Source organism: Canis lupus, chromosome 22 (genome assembly GCF_048164855.1).
Source record: "Canis lupus baileyi chromosome 22, mCanLup2.hap1, whole genome shotgun sequence".
Taxonomy (NCBI): Eukaryota; Metazoa; Chordata; class Mammalia; order Carnivora; family Canidae; genus Canis; species Canis lupus.
Window position 1 is genome coordinate 28,481,807 of NC_132859.1, and position 7,738 is coordinate 28,489,544.

The following is a 7,738-nucleotide window of genomic DNA, read 5'->3' on the forward strand; positions in this document are numbered from 1 at the left end:
TGCTAAATTCGGCCAGTGGGGCACCAGATTTGACCCCTAAACCACACAATATGACAAAGCTTAGGGGACTGATTCTATCCCTTCCTCTCTCACAATCACAGCAATTTATTTCTATAGTAAGTAACATGTGGTTTGGGGGCTGAGAAAGATACAGGAAAAATAGGCAGATATAAAGATGTGAGATTATCAGGTTAAGGTAACTTATATCTAGTTGTTCATTGTTTTTCAATCCAAAATCAATGTTGACCTTTATCAAATGCCTTTTCAGAGCCGTGTTATGATCATATTATTTTTTCCTCCTTAAATGTATCAATATGATGAAGGATATTAATAGAGGCCCTAATATGAAACCATCCTTGCATTTCCTCAATTGAACCTAGTTGTTTCTGGTACATTTTAATTGTTGCTAGATTCCATTAGCTAATGTTTTATTGAGAATGTTTCCACTGATGTGCATAAGAGATATTGTGCTTTAGTATTCTTTTTTGTGCAATATTTGTTAGATTTTGATATCTGTATTCATTACAAAAATAATTCAGTTCTTTTTCTAATGCTCTGAAAAAGTTTAAATATTATTAACTTATCATACTCATTAAGGTTTAGTAGACTTCTTTTATGAGTCTATCTGGGCCTGGTGTTTTTTGGAAATGGCTCTTTTCTATGGAAACAGTTTAAATTTTCTAAGTTTGGGAATATTTTGTATTCCTGAAAATAAAATATTTCATATAGATTTTCAAATATATTCAGATAGAGGGATCCCTGGGTGGCTCAGCGGTTTGGCGCCTGCCTTTGGCCCAGGGCGTGATCCTGGAGTCCAGGGATTGAGTCCCACGTCTGGCTCCCGGCATGGAGCCTGCTTCTCCCTCCTCCTGTGTCTCTGTCTCTCTCTCTATCGTGAATAAATAAATAAATAAAACTAAAAATAAACAAATATATTCAGATATCACAGCAAAATTATTTTATTGAGCTTTAAATTTCCTGTTTCTCAAAATTTCTCTCCTCTCTTTTAATAGTTCTTTTGCTATTGAGGTTCTCTCTCTCTCTCCTCTCTTTCTCTGCATGAAATTAACAATTTATTAGCTTTTTAAAAATAGAAGCTTATAAATAAAAGCTAAAGACATTTTTAAAACAAAAGCTTAAAAATAAAATTCACCATTATTCTATTTTCTAATTAATTCACCATTATTCTATTTTCTAATTGATTCATTCGTGTTGTCCTAGTAATGTCACATAGCAAACAACCACAAAATCTTCATGGCACTGTCATTTTTGAACTTCAGTGTTGCCTGGGACAGTTTCTCTCCAGGTCGTGGTGGGCGAAGCAGCTCTGTGTCATGCACTCGATAGCTTGTGCAGCTCTCCTCTATGTGTCTCTCATCCTCCTCCAGGCCAGCTGATGCTTCTGCAGCATTCCTTTATGTGTCTCTCCTCCAGAACCAGCAGGCTAGCTGATGGATGTTATTCTCAGGGCAAATGCAGATACACAAGAGTTTACACTGCTGCACATGTGCACTGCAAGCCTCTGTTGCATCCCATCTACTGGCATCCCATCTGCCAAAGAAATCCACATGATGGAGCACAAGGGCAAGAGGCAGGGGACATATACAGAGAGAACTGAAAAAATGAGACGTATTCAATCTATCAAACTTCCTCTACTTACCTCAGGTTAATTTCATTTTCTCTCCTCTAAATTTTGAATTGGATATCTATTCATGACTCCATTTTTTAAATTTATGGCAAACTTTATTTTCATTGATACTTCATTTGACATAATTTCAAAGTAGGCCTATGCTCTAGGATGAGCCAAAGAACAGAAATTCTAAATCTCATAAAAGATTTTTTTCACACCATTATGAGCAGGGCATGGGGCTTTATGTTAATACCTAACATTGTTAATGAAAATACCTAACATTTTACCCCTTGAGACTTTACCTATAGATACAGAAAGAAGAGATAACTTTAACATACAAGAATCAAACTATATGAGAATATAACAATAAGCTCTTGGATTATATACCAGCAACCTCTTTAGGGTTGTAATGATAATGACTGATTTTTTTTCTCCTAGAAAGTTCAATGTCATTTTGTTCTGTTTTGTTTTGTAAGTAAAATGTCAAAATACTTGAAAATGCTGCACCTAATTTCTCTCATTACACTTAAAATACTGGAAGTTTTAAATTCTTCATGAGTCCAGGCTGGACATGACTACTACTGATGGGACATGTTCAACACAGTAATTCCAAGTTTGGCAACCATCGACAAACTGGCACCAGCAAATTTTCCAGAGTCATAGAATCTCATTCCTATAATGCCAGCTAAGGCTCCAGATGTAGCTAGGAAAACCCAATTGTTCCTCAGATCCTGAGACAGCTGAAAAGCACCCAGGCTTGCTAAAGCACAGGGAAGAAGCCTAGCAGCCAGTGACAGGACACTACCTGCCTTTGCATAGCCAGTGATCCCACCAGAAGCAATCAGTGCTGCATAGCCAAAGCCGATCCAATGTGAAGGCACTAGTGGGCCAGAGTCCTTCTGCATGGTTCCCTCTCACTCTGGCTGGACAGGAGGATACACCAGGCCTGCACTGAACCACTTTCCCCTAGGCCTGCATGAGTCGACAAGGGTGCACAAGCCCCATGACTCCATTTTTTTTACTGAGGTTAAGTGTTTTAAGATGATGAATTTTCCATAAACCCCGTTTTAACTACATCCCATAGATTCTAAAGTGTTTTTATTACATTTTTTTCTACATACAATGCAATTTCATTTTTTATTTCTTCTTCAATTTAGATTTTAGGAAAATATTATTACAAAGTCCAAGTTAAAGGGCCTTTGGGCTGTCTAGTTTCATTGTATGGTGATTAGAGAAGGTTATACCTAAGGTTCCTATTTATTTTTAGTTCAGAATAGATTAAGGATTTTCTTTTTTTTTTTTTTTTAATTTTATTTATTTATGATAGTCATCACACAGAGAGAGAGAGAGAGAGGCAGAAGCAGGCTCCATGCACCGGGAGCCCGACGTGGGATTCGATCCCGAGTCTCCAGGATCGCGCCCTGGGCCGAAGGCAGGCACCAAACCGCTGCGCCACCCAGGGATCCCAGATTAAGGATTTTCTGGTGGCTCCCATACATGGCCCATTTTTCTAAATATTCCAAGGTTTATTTAAAATTAATAAAGTACAGAATTACTTTATCAATTAGCTTACGTTATTAATTATGTTATTTCAGTATGCAATATAATTAAGTATTTTCATCCACTTGATCAGGCATGGACCAAGAGAGGTGATTTCATGTCTCCCACTAGTGTTTTTATGTCTGTTTCTGCTTTTATCACCTACAATTTATGCTTTTTGAATGTTTGGTGCACAGATATTCGTAACTATAGTATGTATGTTTTAAGTCACATACTTCTTTTTTTTTTAATTTTTTATTTTTTTTTAAATTTATGATAGAGAGAGAGAGGCAGAGACACAGGCAGAGGGAGAAGCAGGCTCCATGCACCGGGAGCCCGACGTGGGATTCGATCCCGAGTCTCCAGGATCGCGCCCTGGGCCAAAGGCAGGCGCCAAACCGCTGCGCCACCCAGGGATCCCAAGTCACATACTTCTGCAGTATTAGTATCTTTCTTAATATTATTTTACTGGAGTCCCTGGTCTATTTTTATGTGTATTTTCTGCTCTGCCCTTTTTAATTCTTCTATTTTCAGCCTTACTGAAGTGCCTTGCTTTAGATGAGTCTGTGCCATAGAATCAGGTTGTATGATTCATTCTGGAGATTCATTTCCTTTAAAAACTAAATTCAGGGGCACTTGGGTGGTTCAGTCTGTTAAGTGTCAGACACTTGATTTCACCTCAGGTCCTGATCTCAGGATCCTGAGATCAAGCTCCATGTTAGGCTATGCACTCAGCTCAGAGTCTGCTTGAGATCCTCTCCTTCTTACCCTCCTCCTACTTACGCATACTTGCTCTCTCTCTCTGTCTCACTAAGATAAGCTAATAAAATAATTCTTAAAAAATTAAGTTAAGCCTTTAAAAAAATTAAAAAGTTAGACAAAGATAAGCCTTTTAAAAGGTGACTTATTGATATAAAAGTTATGTTTCATCTTTTTTCCATCATATTATTGTATTGCATTTTCAGTGTCATTTTAAAGAATTTCTTTCATTATAAATTCCATTTTATTTGGGTTTTTTTTGTGTGTGTTGTTTATCTGCTATTCAAGTTATGTGGTTTTTTTTTCCTTTAGTTGTTATCTTTATAATAATAATTTTATATTAGATCCTTAATCATGTACTTTTTAAAAATACATCTCTAAGTTCCCTACTATAACTAATGGTTAAAAATTAAGATATTTCTTCTTCCTTTTCTGTCTCTCCCCTCATCTCTCTCACCTGACTTTAGTTACTGACAGTATTTATTTTTAATAAATTAAGTGAGAATAAATTTATCTAATTTCTGACTTCCTTTCTCTCTTGCCTATCCAACTTTAGTTATATCATTTCTACATAGTAAAGACATGTAATATCTATATTTCACTCTGACATCTCAATCTCCATATTTTGTTTCTACAGGCAAATACATTTAATATTTATTCCCAGTCCTTTTGCCACTGTTTACCTAATTACTTAGTTGGTCAAAATTCATTGTCTAATAATTCCTACTAGAAGGATTCAATGGCACAATATTCTCTGAGCTCTTGCATGGTCAAAACTGTTTGTAGAGTAGATATTAAATAAAATGTGGTTGGTTAAACTATCTTTGGCCTACTACTTAGTATCTTGTTGCTTTCCAGGCTTCTTGTATAGAAACGCTGATCAGGAGATAAATGAGGCTAGTATTTTGTTCTTGTAGGAATTTTTGTTTTGTTCCTGGTTGTTGCTGCTGTTTGGTGGCTCTTTTTTCTTTTTTAGAGTCCACGTACATGTCTTAGGTTGATCATTCTGGACCATTTTCCTGGTTTACTGGCATCCATTTAAAACATTAAACTTTACTTAGGCCCTGTGATCCTAGAAAACAGCAAAGTTAAAAAATAAAAAAAAAGAAATCCCCCCACTCTTATGTTCTAGAAAACTACTTATTGCAAAGAACCCCATATCATGCATGACTTAAATAAGACATACAGATTCCTCTTTATCTACCTGTGACAGGGCAACGCAGACCTCCAAAATTCCCATTCTCTGCCTCAGAAATGATTAGCTTAACTGTTTCGTCCTCATTGATCGGTGATGAACAAAATACGTACTAACTAAACTGGCTAATTTTCTCACCTTCTCCCACATATCTGAACCTTGACCCATCCTCTGCCAAAGTCAGCACACGACCCCTCTTTATGGAATGCATGACAAAAGACTGACCTCAAGGTAAAATATCTTCTGATTTGTTGTCTGATCATAGATACTTCTGCTCCTTCACAGGGAAACTTAAGCCTTGTCTTCATCCTAAGTACAACTTGTGAAAACTTGCATGGTTCCTGCTTATATTCAAATCTTCACTTTCCCTAGTATTCAACTTTGTCCTCAGGAATTAAACACAAAGGGGGTGAAGCATGGAGAAAGCATGGTGAAGGATCCAGGGTCCCTTTGCTGGGGTCCATCTTTATCCAATGTCCTTGTGTATTCTCCACTTGTTCTTTGCCATTGTCCCATTTCATGAAATTTTTATCTCCCCTTTAATAGTAAGAACAACTGAATCTGACTAACCTCTTAATCTTTTATCTCAAATTAAAACAAGACTTTTGAAAATCAAAACTTCTTTCTTTCTCTAGCTTTACTGCATCCTCCTCCTCTTAACTAATCAGTACCAGATGAGGAGTCACCAATGCCTGCATGTGAAGTAAGGAAGTAGGAAGCAGGAATGACAGAGGAAAAACAGAATTGTATCCTCTGCTGCTGTGAGTTGCGAACTGTTTTCATTGACATAATAGAAGTGCCTTGAGTCATCTGCAGTCTCACCGATCCCTATTTCTCCAGGTACTACAAATCTTGAGACTTCTGGGTAAGTCTAGGGAGGGGTGTCTCCCAGTGACATTCTTGAACATCCCAAGTCCAAGTTTTATAGGCAATAAAGTATGAGGTGAACCTATCCCAGATCCCTTTGATACCATCTTCTACTGAGAATATCTGGCCAGATAATAACCATTTATTTTCTTCTCACCATTCTTTTTTATTTTCTTCAGATACCTAAGATATAGCTTACTGGATACTTGTTTTCTGTTAATAACTCATCTTCAATCCAGAATTACAGAATTCTCTTCCTTTTAAAATAGAAAATGTTTTTACCTCTCCAAGTCTCTGTCTTCATTTACAAAATAAGGATTGCCATATTTCCTTTATAGGTGTCACACATATGACCCTATCATGAGAATCTGTTGAGACTGAAGATCTGATCCTATTGTGAAAATCAGAAATGATCATATCAATATCAGTTATAATTGTTTATAATATACAGGAATTCCCATGATTATAGAAATATTTGCAAACAGGTCTGAGGAAACCTCTAAAAATACAAAGAAAAACACTGAGAATGGTAGTCTTCCCAAAACCCCTTAGAAGCTGCTCTTCCTTCCCTGGGGCTGTGCACATCATATTCCAGAATTCTGTCTCAAATAGGTACTCATCTGGCCTCACTTTGCAACTCAATTATCATTATAATATGATCGGGCTCAGCCGGCTGAAGTACTTAGGGCTGTGACGTCTGCATCCAGCAAGACAAAACTATCAAGTGACTTGTAGCTCAATGGGCAGCAGAGGTAAGGTTGGCACCTGTACTATTTTATATCTGCTGTTTGAACTGGCCTGACCCTAAAGTCTAACCCACACTGGGAAATTCCCACCCTCCTCAGAGAAGGCCTGCTTTTTCTTGAACTGGCTTTTATTTTTGCCTCTAATCTTCAGAAAGAATGTTGGTGGTGGTGGGGGGGGTTGTTTTGTTATAGCTTCTGTAAGTTTCTTTTCAGCAGGAGCTGAAGAAAGGGGAAGGGAAGCCTGGAAACCAGCATGAGGTTTCTGATCCTGGGCGAGTGGGCATCCTGATACCTCCATGGCTGTTTGATGTCCATCATTGTGGCAAATACACTGACTCATTTGGCCCAACTGGCTGACAGAGCCATCTGTTGTCAGGGAACCCAATTCAGGACTGTCTAGTCAGGGAGCAAAACAAAACACAACTCTAAATCAAAGGACAGAAGGAGAGCTGCAGTTATCTGCTGATTTTTTTTTTTAAATAAGGTTTTTCCTGTAAGCAGGTGGAAGAATGTACCTTACAGGGCTTCTGTGATTGGCTCTCAGCCAGTCTTATGCATTTTTCACAGCTGGCATCAAGATAAACTAATTTTTTTGCTAAATTGACCCCTATTACTTTCATTTTCATAGCTTGCAACCAATTGATGGGATACAATTTAATACAATGCCATTAATGTTACAGCATCCTCTGTAATAAAGAATCAAAAAAATGAGATAAAATCTTCCAGTGCCCACCAGTGGGGGTGGGGGAATGGAAATAAAAAATATAGAAGATAACATGACCCTAAGAAAAAAGAGAGTGCTAAGAAATATAAAAACAATTTCTACTGAGAAAGGGATTATGAAAAATAAGACAACAAATGATCAATAATTACTTCACTAAGATGCTTCTAAAAATTCAAGAAACTTTCCCAAAGGAGGTAACATAAAGCTGGGCCATGAGAAGTGAGGGAAGGAAGACACCAAGCTGGTGGGGAACAGGAAGTCTATTCCAAGCCCAAGGA

General features: G+C 37.5%; 1 pseudogene; it reads right to left on the reverse strand.

Moving 5' to 3' along the window:
* Positions 1-2,208: 2,208 nt before the first annotated feature.
* Positions 2,209-2,535, reverse strand: LOC140614462 (transmembrane protein 14C pseudogene; annotated as a pseudogene).
* Positions 2,536-7,738: the final 5,203 nt, after the last annotated feature.